A 15,428-nucleotide genomic window follows, 5' to 3' on the forward strand; every position below is an offset into this window, starting at 1 on the left:
ATGAAATGGACATTATTACTGTATGTGTATATGTGACTGCATGACCAATATGATTCGCAACATGTACACTCAGAAAAATAAGAAATTATATCTCATCTTTGTATGATATATCAAAGTGCATAAACGCATTCTACTGTCATATATAACCAATTAAAACAAATAAAAAAATTAATTAAAAAAAGAAAAGTAATAGAAAAGTGTGAATTATTGGCAGAAAATGTTATGTGGTCCTGTAATTCCCCAATAGGAGGTGTGTAGACAGCAACGGGAGCTGGGTAAGAGTTTACTTCCACTTCTCTGGACTATGAGCCATTTTGGATTGTGGCTCTCCACTTATCAGCTGTGTAACTTAGAGAGATTGTATAACGCCTCTACATCCTGGTATCTGCATCTGCATAATGGGCATGAAGATATGAAAATCTTTTTTTGAATTGGGGACAGATGCAATGAGGTATGTAGAGCAATTAACAAAGGGTTTGGCACACAGCAAGCCCCTAATTAATGCACGACATTTTATTAGTGACCTATTACTGTGTATACAGTACTATAAAGTGTAGTGGTTTAGGAAAACATAAATATTCATATGGCAAATTGTTTCTCAGTGTCAAGAGTGTAAAAACTTTTGTGCAGAGTGAGAGATAGGGATTTAAATCCATCCTTCTGGAGATGACTATCCAGTTTTCCTAGCATCATTTGTTACTGGATTTTCTCCAATGTATTTTTTGGCACCTTTGTTGAGTATCAGATGACTGACTCTATCTATGTGGGTTTGTCTCTGGGTATTCTATTATATTCCTCCTCATGTCTGGTAACAATATCATAATTGTTTTTGTTACTGTAGAATAATTTGAGGTCAGGTATGGAGATGCCTCTAGCATTGCTTTTCTCACTGAGGATTGCTTTGGCTATTCTGTGTCTCTTATTCTTCGAAAAGAAGCTCAGGACATTTGGTTTTCAGTTCTGTGAAGAATGTCATTGGTATTTTGATGGGGACTGCATTGACTCTGTATAAAGCTTTTGGTAGTATTTTGACAATATTAATTTTACCTCCCAAGAACTCAAAAGATTTTTCCATCTTCTAAGCTCTTCAATTTCTTCAAAATTCTATAGTTTTCATTGTAGAGGTCTTTCGCCTCCTTAGTTAGATTAGTTCCCAAGTTGTTAGTTTCTGGGATTTTTTTGTTGTTGTTGTTGTTGTTGTTATTGTTGTTGTTTTTGAGGTTATTGTGAATGGGATAGTTTTCCTGATGTCGTTCTTAGCAGATTCATTATTGGAGTAGAGGAAAGCGATTGATTTATGTCTGTTGACCTTGTGTCCTGCTACTTTGCTGAATTTGCTTATCAGCTCTAGAAATCTTCTGGTAGAGTTTCTTGGGTCTTCTAAATATAGGATTATGCCATTTATTATTGTATCATCAGCACACAAGTCATTTGACTTCTTTTCCTGTTTGTGTCTCTTTAGTTTCCTTCTCTTGCCTGATTGGTCTAGCTAGAGTTTCAAGAATTACAGTGGACAGAAATGGTGAGAGTGGACATCTTTGTCATGTTCCTAATTTTGGAGAACTGCTTAGCTTGGTGGCTGTGGCTGAGTCTCTTGTTTAGTCTCAGTGAGATGTCAACTGGGGCCCTAGTCACTCAAAGTATGGCCTGAGTTTGGAGGATTTCATTCTAAGAGGACTTCCTCCTAGGAAGGTATTGGCAGATTGTAGGAGGACTCCGTTCCTTACACAGAGGCCTCTCCATAGGACTGCCGGAGTGGCCTCAGGATATGGAAGCTGGCTCCTGAGAGGTTTAAGTAAGTACTTGCAAATGGGCTTACATGTCCATCTGTATTTTCATTTCTATTTCTAGTCTGTATTTCAATCCTGGGGTACTTCAAGGTAACTTTAAAAGGCAGAGTTCTAACCATAGCAGCAGAGAGCAGTGAGTTGTCAGGACTTCCCACCATTTTTAAAAATGAACACATTATATTTGGATAGCAGAGAGGTGGCAACAGCAGGTGCAATGGCATGGAGGAAGGAGAGACACATGTTTGAAATACAGATAGGAGGACTGTTGGATGAGAGCACTTGGGTTGGAAAGAACACGGGGAGAGGTGGAAAACAGATGGCAATAGAGAAGGAAGCAATGAGGTCAATGACAGATTATTGGAAGCATTTGAACAGGGGACTAACCTGATCAAAGAGGTGATGACTATGATTGGTCTGGACACAGCACAGAGAGCAGCAGCTTGACAAATCCTACAGGCAGGAGACAGCTCCATATTTTTATATTCATTTATTATAAGCAAAATGCATGTCATTGCAGGGTAATGGGTACTAACTCACTCAAAAAACCCTTGAGAGAATTCATTGTGTCCTGCCTTCAAACAAGTAGAAATTCAGATATGACAGTGCTCGTGGAAGACAGTTCTGTGAGCCCACAGCCCAGGCAGTCTCCTGGGTTCTGGCAGTGGTAGCCAAGGCTGGCCACAGCTTGAGGGAAGATTTATGGAGGCAGACACTTTTCCAGTTTTTCTTGAACCATGTTGTCAGTATCATTCAAGGAACTTGTATTGGCACCACTATTCAGCCCGCCCCGTGGCAAATGAATATCACTACCTGGTGATCTGTCCCACTTCATAGTTCCCAGAGTAGGATGCAGATGGTGAAGGGAGCAGAGCTTGTACTATTGAAAGGTGACTTGGGCTCAAAGCCCAGTCACTTACCTATGGCTCTCATGAACCTCCATTTATTTATTAGGTTAAAAAACTAAAAGATAAAAGAATAACTGCTGGGTGCTTTCTGTGAGGATTAGAAGAGATTCCACTTGGAAATGACGCACCCCTTAGCTGGTCTTCATAAATCACGTAACGAAGAATGATGTACATATTGACAGGAGTCAGACACCCATCTGTCTTTGAGGAGGGTGATCCTGGAGCACGAGAGGCATCTGCTGGGCAGGTCTCGACTCAGAAGAAAACACTGTGAGACAAGTGGAGCTTCCAAAACCCATCCTGGGCCAGGTCCTCCAGCTCTCCCACATTGGTCCTTAAGAACATGCTCACTGGGGACCTTGGAATTTGTCCCATAGACTCTGGTTATAACAACCTCAGCATGTTGACTGTGTCCAACTTGCCTTTCAGAGGGCATGTTTGTATCTATACCTGGTGCTTACCTGGGCCTTACCCTGTGTCGGCTGGGCTTCTTGTTCCAGATTGACCACTCAAATCTGTCCTCCAGTAGAAGTCAAAGAAACCACATTGTCAAGACAGCCTGTACTACCTGGGAGAGAACCTGCACGCCTCTGGGGAGCTCAGTGGGGAAAGAGAAGTTTAGCTTTTGTTATTGAAGCCCCCCACCACCCCCTGCCCGCCAAGGAACTTGGGCAGTTTTATTACAGTAAAATTTTGTCTGTCCTGACTAATGAAATCAGAAGGTGTGGGATTTCATAGTCATGTTGAAATGAGCAAATAATCAATTCCAGATTCCAGGGCCAGAGAAAGCCACGGAGATCCCCAACTACACAGGAGGGTGCAGGAAATAGAAACAGTTTCAAATGTAGCTGTGTGGCCTGAGGCAGGGAGGGCCTGATTGCAGATAAACGAGAGTCAGTCTGAATCAAAGGAAATGGTCTTCAGTGCTTCGTGTAAAGAACAAAGTACAACTGAAACACAGAAGTAGCTGGAGAGTGAATATTTCAAAAGGCCATAGGTGGGAAGGGAAGATCAGCTTATTTAGGGCTGGGCCACAGGCAGGTTGGAGCTCAGCTTCGTGTCAGGGGCTGTGCCACCTCTTCAGGGTGGTGCACCAGATTTATGGGCCTGTCTGCATGTGGCTTCTTGGAGGCAGTCACATGCACCTCTAATGAACAGGTATGCTGAGATGCAAAATGCACCAGAGTACATCTGCAAGAATCACTCACAGGACAAATTCCATTTGAAGGCTATCTCCAACCTTCAACAGATGGTGCGCTTTCCCAGACTGGTGCAAACAATTTCCCTGTCATGTGAGCACTTAAAAACCAGTCCAGCTGTTGCAAAATCCACACCCAGGCTTGCGGGCAGGCAGAGATGACTCTACCATGTCTCTAGTGGGACCTTCCGCCTCCTGCAGGGGTTTTCCACTGTAAGGGCTCATTTGAAGGCCAAGGAAAAACTAATTTGTAATGAGGTATAGGACAATCAGGAGGCTATTGTTCTGTTTTATTTTGTTTTGTTTTTCCAGCTTTGCTGAGGTCTAATTGGCATACTGACGCTGCAAATGATTAATGTATATAATTTGGTGAATTTGGACATATGTAGAGATCTATGTGTCACCGCTAAAATCTAGGTAACAAACATACCCATCATCTCCCAAAGTTCCACTGTGTCCCTTTGAGGGTGTGTGTGATAATAACACTTAACATGAAACCTATTCTTTCATTTTTAAATGCTGTATATAAAGCAGAAGTAGTTCCTTGTTGACCAGGTGATAGCTGAAAGGTAACTGGCTGCAAAGCACAGGTCGGGACACCTGTCTCCATCTGTGTCTTTCACCCTATAATCTCCTAGAGAGATGGCCCTTTTCTTACCCTTGTCCACTATAATGTGACAGTGAATTCATATTTATCAGGGACTAACAATTGTCCAAATATTGTTCATAGTATTTCAACATTCAGTTGCCTCAACAGCCTCTGTGGATGAGGCAATGGCCAACTTCTCCAATTTAGAGATGAAGATATTGAAGTGCCAGAATGTACCCTGGGTCTCACAGCTGGTTTAGAGGTTGAACCCAGGCAGTTCACCCCAGGCCAGCACCTGTGCCCTGGGAGCCATCCCCTTCCCCCATGAGAACTACATGCTTCTCAAAATTTGGAGAACAACAAACTTACCAGGAACCATAAAATGCCAATGTCTAGGCCTCATTCTATGTATAGAGATCTCACCTCTGAAATCTAAGCCTTCCCCTGCCTCCTTGAAGGTAATGTTGACACTGTCTGTCACCTTCCCTGTCCCAGGCCTCGTGCCTTCATATCACTCGTTGGAACCTGTTACCTGCTCCCTCTGGGCTTTTTATTTGTGCATAAATGAACAGTTTTATAATTTAATGCATGAATATATGAATTGCTGCAATTTTATAGGCTTCAACTACTTAATTTTACTTTAAATTCTAATCACACTTTTAAATATGCTTTGGTTAAAGGGGATTGTCAAAATTGTAAGAAGCCAGGGCATCCAGATTTCAACCTCTGGCATCCCTGCTCCATCTCACCGTCCCTCACTGATTTATTTAGAAAGCTGTTCTACTCAACTTGCAAACTGCATTTTATAAAGTGAGCTGGCATGCAACATCTTAGGCCCATGTTGCCTCTAATCATTTCCACCTTCTCATATCTATCAGGTGTAAGTTACGTCGCCTGCAGGATCTAGAATGCAGAGCACAGCTCCAAAAGACATGTGTGAATAAAATGCCAATTTCACATGGGCAATGGCCTGTGACCATGAGTGCACCCCTCTATCCCTTAGCCTGCTGTCCTCGGTTTTGTTACATGAACTTTATCTGAGACTCTGTAATTCAAATTCCCTAGTAGGAAAAATAGATCCGAATGATCTTCGTTAAAAGTCCAGTACAGTATGGGAGTCTAAGTGAAGTCTTTAAGCGTGTTTGCTACACGTTCTTCTCCAGACAGAAAAGTGAAATCAGAGAATTTTGTGCTAATCTTCAGGTAAAAATATTTTTCCATGAGATTCAAATGTACTTAGTTTCATTCTCTTTCTTTGGGAAAATGCCCACATCTCACTTAAGTGCCACTTATCAAGCTGTGAATTTTAGGCCAGTATATCTTTTGCTTTTCCCTGGATTTCTAGCCCCGAACCATTATGATTCTAATATCTTGCTTAGAGCCTACTAAATAGCCAGAAGCTCATAAATACCACTTATCCTTATGAACCCCCTCTCATAAAGGGGTTATGAGAAAACTGAGAGGTTAATAATCTTTTCTGTATCTATGAGATTACTGTATCATAGAGGGAAACAATAGGAGCAACCACAGCCAGAAAACCCTTTGGGCACAAACTGCTTAGGGAATGTGAGTCAGGCTCATCTGATAAAGTCAGGCCCACCCATGGTAATCTCCCTTTTGATCCACTTAAAACCAACCAGTGAGATGAGCCCATCAGAAAAATAACTCTACATGGGCTCCTAGATTCCTGCATGTTTGAATAGTTGTGTTAACACCTTAGAAAGTCATCAGAGTAATGGATTGGCCCACAGAGTACCAACACAGGTATACATCTGATCACACCATACCTCCTCTTACAGAGTGGTCCCAGCCTTTGATTCCTGAGTGGGGGAAAAAAAAATCTAAGGACAAAACACTGTCTTTGCTAACAATGATTACCATGGAGATGATTTTTCAAGGTCGGGGGATGGGCACCAGCTGAGTCCAAAAAATTTGCACAATGTTTTTGAATAAATTGAGAAAACCCATCTCGGCTGAACACAACATCTTCCTCCACAGAACCTCCAGAGTTAGTGTGATGAGGTGTCTCAGAGGAAGGTCTGCCTTGTCACCAGTAGTGAGAGAACTGGAGAAGGAACAACTGGAATGGAGGTGTTGGCTCCTACAGTGTATAATACCTATTTCTATAAAGACAAATAATCATTCCTAGTCTCATATTTAGTGTGAGATAAGCTTTTTTTGGGGGGTATGGTCAACCAGTATTCCTCATACATATAAAATTGTTCTGAATTCAAACAAGGCGAGGTGTCTATTTTCCTAGAGCAGACCCAAAACAATGTATAAAAATGTCCAGGGTCTAAGTAAAGTGCTGGGAGCCATTAGCCAAGTAGGTATGACAATTTCCTTGCCAGCGTACCCCATGTTGCAGTGACATTGAATGTATGTGACCTTGCTCAAGGACCAAGGCAGATTAGGGTGTTCCCGGTTTTAAGATAATCGTGTTTAGGGCGTTCCCAGTTTAGGTTCCAGGTTTAAGGTTTAAGATTATTCCTGCTGGGAATAGGGCGTATCCTGCTGCCTGAGTTCCCCTTGAGTTCTCACGGGATTCAGACAATATATTTTGGAGATAGAAGCCCAGTGGAGGTGAATTTGGGAGAGAACGTGGATTTGGGAAGAGAACGTGATTGTAGACGGCTGGTGTGAGTTCGGGAATAAAGAGTTGCTGTTTGAATCTACAAGCTGTGTGGTGGCTCGTGATTGTGTGCCCAGCCAGACTGCGGCATTTGTGCCCAGCCAGACTGCGGCAGTAAAGGACTTGAGCTAAATCAGAAGTGAGGATGAAGGCAATAAAATAAAATAAAAATAAGACATAAGAACTTCCAGTAACAATAATGATGTTAAAATGCTAAGAAACTGGTGCCAGGTTGAAGTGAAAACTGCATAAATTGTTCCAGTAGTGAAATCTCTTTGTTTTAAAGAAAGTCACTTCATTTCTATGGCAAGACCGGTTACCAGCTCAATAGCACTGCCCATATTCTTGTGATCCTTCTGATACCAGCCTTTGGGACTGGATTATGTCCATCAAAACTGCTTGTGAGGGATGTATCAGGTGCCACTACAAATAAAAAATAACACAAGATGATTTATTCATGCAGTACACTGCCCAAGGCCAGCGTGGGTCAGACGGTAGGATGTGGTAGAATATGTAGCCATCTAGGGTTCAGCATTCGGAGATGAAAAGCCTGAGTTTGAATCCTTGTTCTAATACTAGTTCCATAGTGACATGAAAGTCTTATCATCTCTGCATACTTTAGTTTTGTCTGTTAAAAAGTCCTAATAGCACCAGCCCACAGTCTTTATAGTAAGTGTCAATCACTTAAAATATATTGTTACGGTTTGAGTGTTTTGTATTCTCCAAATTCATGTGCTGGAAGCTTGACTCCCAAAGCAGCAGTGTTGGGCCAGGGGGCCTCTCGGGAGAAGCTCAGGGCATGAGGATTGGCCCTCGTGAACAGCTGAATGCCATGATTAGAAGAGCTTACACTAAGGCCTCTGCTTTCTTCTGCTCTTCTGCATGTGATAACATGGTGTTACTACCCTGCAGAGGACACAGCATTTAAGGCGCCACCTTGGAAAGGAAGACCAGAGGCCAGATCTTCCAGCAACATGGTCCTGGACTATCAGCCTCCAGAACCGTGAAAAAGAAATTTCTATTTTCCACAAGTTACTGGGTTTCAGGGATTCTGCTATGGAAACACCAGAAGAACTTAGATATAAGCACTGATCCCAGGAGTCATGGGTTATGTGATCGATGTCTCCATTAGCTACTATTATTTGCCCAATGGAGATAGAAAAGGAAAGGAGGAAATCAGTCCAGACATCATTGAGCAGAAGCTGTGGCGTCTCTTGTGCCAGGGCCCTGACTTGGGGAGTGGGCAGGTGTAAAGGGGCACAGACAGAAGCCATATCTACTGTAGGACTCAGTTCCCTGGAGCAAAGTGGGGTACCAGCCGGGCAAAGCAGACGCTGCTGTGGTTGGGAAGCTGCCCATGGGTGTCGCATTAATCTAATCGGGATGAGATTGGGATCTTTGCAAAATGTATGAGATCTCTCATAAAATCCGCCTTCCTTTAGTGAGAAAGCACCGCACCGTGTCCACCCTGCTCACTGCAAGGAAGGGCCACTGCGCAGCTGTTCCCAGGGAGCGGGGTGGTCAGGGGTTCATGACATGCTGCGGTGAAGAGTGCAGCACCTTTCCTGCGCCCAGGGCAGACATGTGCAAGCAGAGGAAGTGGATGAAGACGGAAGATCCCTCTCCAGTGGGTGCTGGCCTCAGCCCTCCCGAGCAGTCCAGGGGTGAGAAGCAGGTTCCTTAAAATCTGAGAAGTTGCTTGAAGCGCACTGCCTGTGGGGACACCATGCCTTCTGAGGCAGACGGAAAAGGCAGCATCAAAACCAGACATCAAGAGAAAGGCAGCCTCTTCCCAAGCCTCGCGCTTGCATTTCTGTGGCTCCCAGAGACCCTTGCGTTTGCTTCTCTGAAAATCACTTTTTGTTTCCGAACTAAAGCCAGCTTGTTTTTCAAAGCAGAAACAACAAATTCTTCTGTTTATGTGAAACTCTAGCAGACAGGTCCTGGCCTGATCAGGACCTCGATGGGGTAGCAAAGAAAACAGATCCTAAGTGGAGTTGGTTATGCTGGTTAGAGAAAAGGCACAGGAAACCTGGGGAAGAGACACACAGAAACTTTATGATGTCAAGAAAGACTAAAACTCTAGGATTAAACAGGGTGCTTCTAAATGTTAAGCATTCTGACGCCTAAACTCCTCTGCTGTGTGCCTGTCATAATTTTCAAGGCCTGGATTGCAAATACTTTCCTGGGCAAAGAGCTTATGGCTACCCAAGACAGCTCCAACAATCGGAAGCTGTTGCTGCATTAGGCAAACATCAGAATATCTGGTGTAGCCAATCTTCAGTTCGTTTTTTGCATACATTTAGTTCCACGTGGAACAAATCAGGAATTTGTAATTTGGCTAAATGTAAATGAACAAGTTTATTCCACCTTCCGGAATCTCAGCTTTTTCTTCTGTAAGAGGCAGTGACAATGTATCTGCTTCATAGACCTGCTGGGAAAACTGACTACCCATATGTAGAAGAATGAAAGTAGATCCCTCTCACCCTGCACCAAAGTCCACTCAAGGTGGCTCAAAGACCTAGGAATCAGACCAGAAACTGCAACTGCTAGAAGAAAACATAGAATCCACACTAACCACATATCCATATGGGCACCGAATTCCTTAACAAAACTCCTAAAGTGCTAGAAATAAAACCATGAATCAATAAGTGAAATGGCAGCAAATTAAAAATCTTTTCACAGCGAAGAAAACGATTAAAAGGATGAAGAGAGTATACAGAATGGGAGGCCATTTTTGCCAGTTACTCTTTCAACAAAGGACTAGAATATGTAAAGAACTCAAAACAATTAACACACACACTCTCACAATTACACAGTCAATAAAGGGCAAATGAACTAAACATATATTTATCATAAAAAAACGAAATATATGTGCTGAGCTTGAGGCTCAGTGGTAGAGCGCTCTCCTGGCACACGTGAGGCACTGGGTTCGATTCTTAGCACCATATAAAAATGAAATAAAGATATTGTGTCCACCTACAACTAAAAAATAAATATTTTTTTAAAAAAGAAGAAATATAAATAGCAAAAAAATGTATGAAAAAAGGTCCAATATCCTTAGCAATCAAGGAAGTGCAAATCAAAACTACATTGATATTTTGTCTCACTCCAATTAGAAAGGCAATCATCTAGAATATAAAAACAAAAAATGCTGGTGAGGACGTGGGGAAATGGTACACTCACACATTGTTGGTGGAACTGTGAATTAGTACTACCGTGTTTTGGAAAGCAGTATGGAGATTCCTCAAAAGACTAATGATGGAGCCACCATATGATCAGCTATCCTCTCCTTGGTATTTATTCAAAGGAGCTAAAATCACATGCATAACAATGATTATAGCAGCATGATTAGCCAATTTATGGAAACAGCATAGGTGCCTGTCAACAGATGAATAGATAAAGAAAATGTATATGCACACAGTGGGGTTTTACTCAGCCATAAAGAATAAAATTAAGTCATTTGCTGGTAAATGGATAAAACTGAAGAACATCATGCTAAGTGAAATAAGAATGTCTCAGAAAGTCAAGGGTTGAATAGTTTCTCTCATATGCAGAAGCTAGAGAAAAATAGGGGGAAAGGAGGGGATCTCTTGAAAATAAAAGGAGAATAACAAAGGAAAGGGATTAAGGAGGAAGCAGAGATGGTAAAAGGAAAGACTTGTGAAATGAAATGGACCAAACTGTGGTGTATTTATGCATGAAGATATCACAATGAATTCTACTCTCATGTATAACTATAATGTATGAATTTTAAAAAATAAATAAATAAAAAGAAAAAAAAGATCAATAGAGAAGAAGAGGAATGGGGGGAGGGAAGAATTGGAGATTAAAATGGAGCAAATCCCTTGAATGCACTAATGAATGTGTCCAAATGAGCCCCACTATTATGTAAACTATAATGCACCAATAAAAGCATTTAGCAAAGAAACAAAATGATTAAAGGAGATATTCCATAGAAAGAATTTCACATCTGATTTGACACATTGTCCGGGTCTTGCTGAACCTTAGGATTTTCTTCAAGTACTATGCTCTAGATGACACTCATTCAAATAATTTTATCACACAGATCACATAGACTACCTTCAGGGATATAGGATTTTGTGTATTTATTTGTTTGTTTGTTTTACAGCATCTGAGGATGGAACTCTGGGACTTGTACACATGAGGCAAGTCATCTACACTGAGCCACATGCCCAGCCTGTGGATGCAATTTTAGGTGCCAATAAATTCAATTAGACTGATGCAACCTCGGTAAAGCTTCAGAAAGAATTTTCTGCTGGCCAGAGTATAGGCTGGCCACTGTGATTACAACAGAGATAAACAAGACTCTCTAGGTGTCCTGGAGAGGGTGGGAAAACTTGGGATGTAGTCAAGATTCTGCTCTAGGACGTAGTCTGTGATCCGGGATAAGAGGGCAGGATTCTCCAGTCACACTAAGTTGATTGTGTGCTTTAAATGTCCTCTACACCCCTCCAGTTCTCAAGGGATAGGACCTGCCTTGTTGCCAAGGAGGGTACAGAATAGACCCTGTGGGTATCAGGGTGGAGGATTGGGTAAAGGCAGACGGTGAAGAAAAAAGTAGCTAGAGACTAGAATTTAAGAGAGGTTGAAATAATTTCTTGAAATCAATTTAAACCTGTTCCTGAGCTCCCTTGGGCTTGGAAGCTCGGGTAAATTTCCATCTGTCAGGGTGGAGGAACCTTGATGCTCCCAGGTCAATGAGAGGACAGAGATTTTTGTTTTTATTCAAAAGCTGACTCTAGGAAACAGGTTCACTTCAGACAATTCTGCTTTCAATCTTGCAACCCCACTGCCTCTAAAGAGAGGGTGTCCCAAGGGCTTAAATCAAGGTGAGGAAAAACACAGCAGAATGAAGAAGAAAATAGAGTTGATATCCCTGTCAAGTGTTCTACAGCAGGGACACTGGCTCAGCCGGAGAACTGCTGGGCGGCTAGAGAACGAACGTGGGTCGTGGAGCTTCAAGAGTTGGGGGCTCATGGGCCCTGCACACCCAGAGTCTCTCTCTTCTTTTCTTCCTCTGATTGAGTCCTTCCTCACTGACTTGGGTTGGGGTGTGATGGAATTTTTGCACCTTACCTTTTTTATCATTACTTTTTTTCACTTGAGCTCTTCTGATCAGAAGCACATACCTACAGTAAATGCCACCACTGATTTCAAATCACAGGTTTTTTTCCCTCACTTTTGTGACACAGTGTGCTCTATTGTCATGAGCCCAGGAGCTCAAAGGTGTCTCACAGTCAGTCACTCCAGCCAAACTAACCCTGTGCAGATGAATGCAGGCCCTGGTGTCAGAAAGCACACCGGGCACAGAGGAACAGAATATCAGAATCTTGGGATTAATCATAGGTGTTGAACACTAGGAAAAAAAAAATCTGAAAGAGTAAATTTTTTTTTATACTTTTCTGTATTTCTCCAAACAAAATATTATTTTCCAAAAACCAAAGAAATGGTACATTCCTGGCACAACTCTAATCAAGATAATCACTGTGTTATCTCTGCAGAGAGATATGAAATTATATGGTAGTGTTGGGCCATCTTTGAGAATCTAGTTGTATCCATCAAAAGGAAAAGAGAATCCAGAGTTCTCAGGATATACTGGATTAGGAAATATAGACATAGTTTACTGGGTTCTGAGAGAAACTTTAATCACTAAATAGAATACTGTTATTATGGACATATTTAAATTATCAAATAGATGATGGAAGTTCCAAATGAGAGATCATATGAGATCATCCTGGAATTGAAAGGTTTGGGGAAGGAATGTGAGTGTTAATTTTACATAATTTTCCAAGCAGTCAGAAGCCAGTTTATCTGCAAGACTAAGGGGAATAGTGAGACCCTGAGTTTGTTGCTCTCCTTCATTTGACCTTTTCTTTGACCAAAGGATCTGGACCACAAGGGACTTGAAGATCCTTCCAGATCCAACACCTGCTGGGTGAAGGAGATATCAAGGATTCTACCTGGAAGAATGGGATCCTCTCCAGGGAAACGCCTGTGACCTGCATCTCTACTCAACCCGACTAGGGGGCAAGTCCCACTCAGGAGATTCCACAAGATTTTCATAAAAGAAATATTTGAAATCATCATTTCTAAGTCGTTCTGACACTTCAAAATTAGAGGCGATTTTGAAAAGTGACTCCAAAGTTTAAGTTTAAATATTTGATTAGATCAACCATGACCCAGAGCAAAGGGTCATGCACTGTTAGGACACCCAAGGTCCTGCTTCAAGACATGCAGGGTTCTCTGAAGCTGTGTGCAGATTTCCCATCCACCTGTTTGACTATATGCACAGGTGCAGGGAATGTTATATATATTATAAATATACATGATCCTTCCCACTCATGGGAAGAATGTCCATGGATTTTTGAAAGCAACCGAAAGTCTTTAAAATGCTTAGGAAGAACTACTGTATATATGGAAGGTAAAAACCATTGAACTCATGAGACCTATATTCCAGGTCAGTTTTTCCCCCTGAATACATCCATAATCTCAAATATAAAAACATGATGTCCTCTGAAAGAGGGGAACACTATCACTTTGAAGATTCAAATCATACTTATATTTCTTTTATCATTTTGAGATTAAATGGCATAAAGAAATGGACTTGTCCTTCCTTTTTCCTTTACAGATGAGGAAACTGTTAGTCTCTGAGCAAATAAGTGATTCACCCCTACCTTACCATCTGGGAGCTACTCATTAGAAAGTTGTGATAGTTCATGGTCTATAGCATGCCACACTGACAAAACACATAAGCACATCCTCTGATCTCTGGCTAATGAAATAAACCATGAAATAATAAAAAACTTACGTATTTTTAAAAAGGCAGAAATGATCATTTGTGATGGATCGGATTTTATACCTAGAGAAACCAACTGAAGGAAAAAACATTGCAGCGGCTGCCTCCCGCATGAGTGAGGAAGCTGACCTGAGCTCAGGAATTACGTCAGACCCCAGGTTTAGTGAACAGAAGCAGCTGTACTTGAAACCTAGGCTTTCCAACTGTGAGGACCCTGGCTGTTCAGTCCACAAAGGGTCTTTCATTAGACATCAATAAGAGATTTTTAGCAACGTATTATGGAATTTTAAATTGTTAGTTTTATAATGTGAATTGGGTTCACATTTTGTTTACCTTCTAAAATAATTTGTGTTACTTCCCCCTTTTAAGTTTTAAATAACTAATAACCCATGTACTAGAAATAAGCTCCTATGACCATTCTCAAGTTCTCTCTTTGTTATGGTCCTTTCCCTGTGTCCATTTTCTTCGGTCATATTCAGTTCTATGTGTATTGCAAAGAGCCCACATAGTGCAACCAGGGAATGTCCTGGAAATATGTGCATTTTTTTTTTTTGCTTTGTGTTTCTGGGTTTGTCATGGTATTGGGGGTACAGTGTCAACAACTACAGAGGCTCTGTCTTCAGTGACAATGGTGAGGAAGTGGGGCAAATAAACTGGCAACTAAACTTCACTGTGATAATTTAGCAGTTTATTTCTAGTACACTTTACTATGTATCATCTTCTTATAATATCAAACCATGTTTCTGAGGTATTGCTCTTCTAATTCCCAATATGCACTTGACATTTTCCTTTTATTGATTAAATTTGCTATCTGTCTAAAATTCAGTTCTTCAAGTTATTTTTTGAAATTCTATGAATTATCAACTCCTTAGTATATTTTACCTATTTTGTTTTCTTTCTACCATTTGACTTAGGGTTTTATTTGTTGCTGTGGTATTGGGTTGCTTTTTGACGTGCTTTCCTTTAACTATTTCCAATCAATGTGTTTTATTTTTGTAAATCATTGGCTGGTGCTAAAGAATAATTCATTTTTGGGCCCTTAGGCATTGGATTTGGAAAAGACAAAAAGCAAGAGAGGGGGTACTTGCTAGTTCATAATCATCTGATTCTCTGCTCATATCTTTGTAGGTAAAAATCTAAAGTGTGTTTAATCAGAGGTATTTGAAACCTGGAGTACTCTCTGGCTGGCATCAGCCACGGGGATTGGGTTCCAATTCTGACCCCACTCTGTGAGGGGAATGGCTTCGCACAAGTTGTCTGACCACCTCTGCTTTACTTTTTCCTTAAATGAAAAATGAGGTTTGTAAGACCATAAGTCAGAAATAAAAACTGACTCTGTGAACTCAGGCCGAGCACTCCACTATCTTCAAATCTGTTTCAGTGCCTCTGCCTCAGCGAGGTGGGAAATTCAACCCCAGTCTGTGTTGGCCCTTATCATCTGCCAGGTGTCCAGAGGTGTGGAGTGTAACGGGCACTTAAAGAAGAAAACAGGCC

The 15,428-nt window shown here is 41.4% G+C and overlaps 1 long non-coding RNA gene across 1 annotated transcript; it reads left to right on the top strand.

The window, feature by feature from the left end:
* The first annotated feature begins 1,520 nt into the window (after nucleotides 1–1,520).
* On the top strand, nucleotides 1,521–14,759 carry LOC124078736 (uncharacterized). Its single transcript, XR_006847031.1, has 2 exons — nucleotides 1,521–1,795; nucleotides 13,023–14,759. It is a non-coding gene; the product is annotated as an uncharacterized LOC124078736 (long non-coding RNA).
* The last annotated feature ends 669 nt before the right edge of the window (nucleotides 14,760–15,428 follow it).

Source organism: Marmota monax, unplaced genomic scaffold (genome assembly GCF_021218885.2).
Source record: "Marmota monax isolate L192 unplaced genomic scaffold, Marmota_monax_Labrador192_F-V1.1 WCK01_AAM20220418_F8-fsc00009, whole genome shotgun sequence".
NCBI classification, from domain to species: Eukaryota; Metazoa; Chordata; class Mammalia; order Rodentia; family Sciuridae; genus Marmota; species Marmota monax.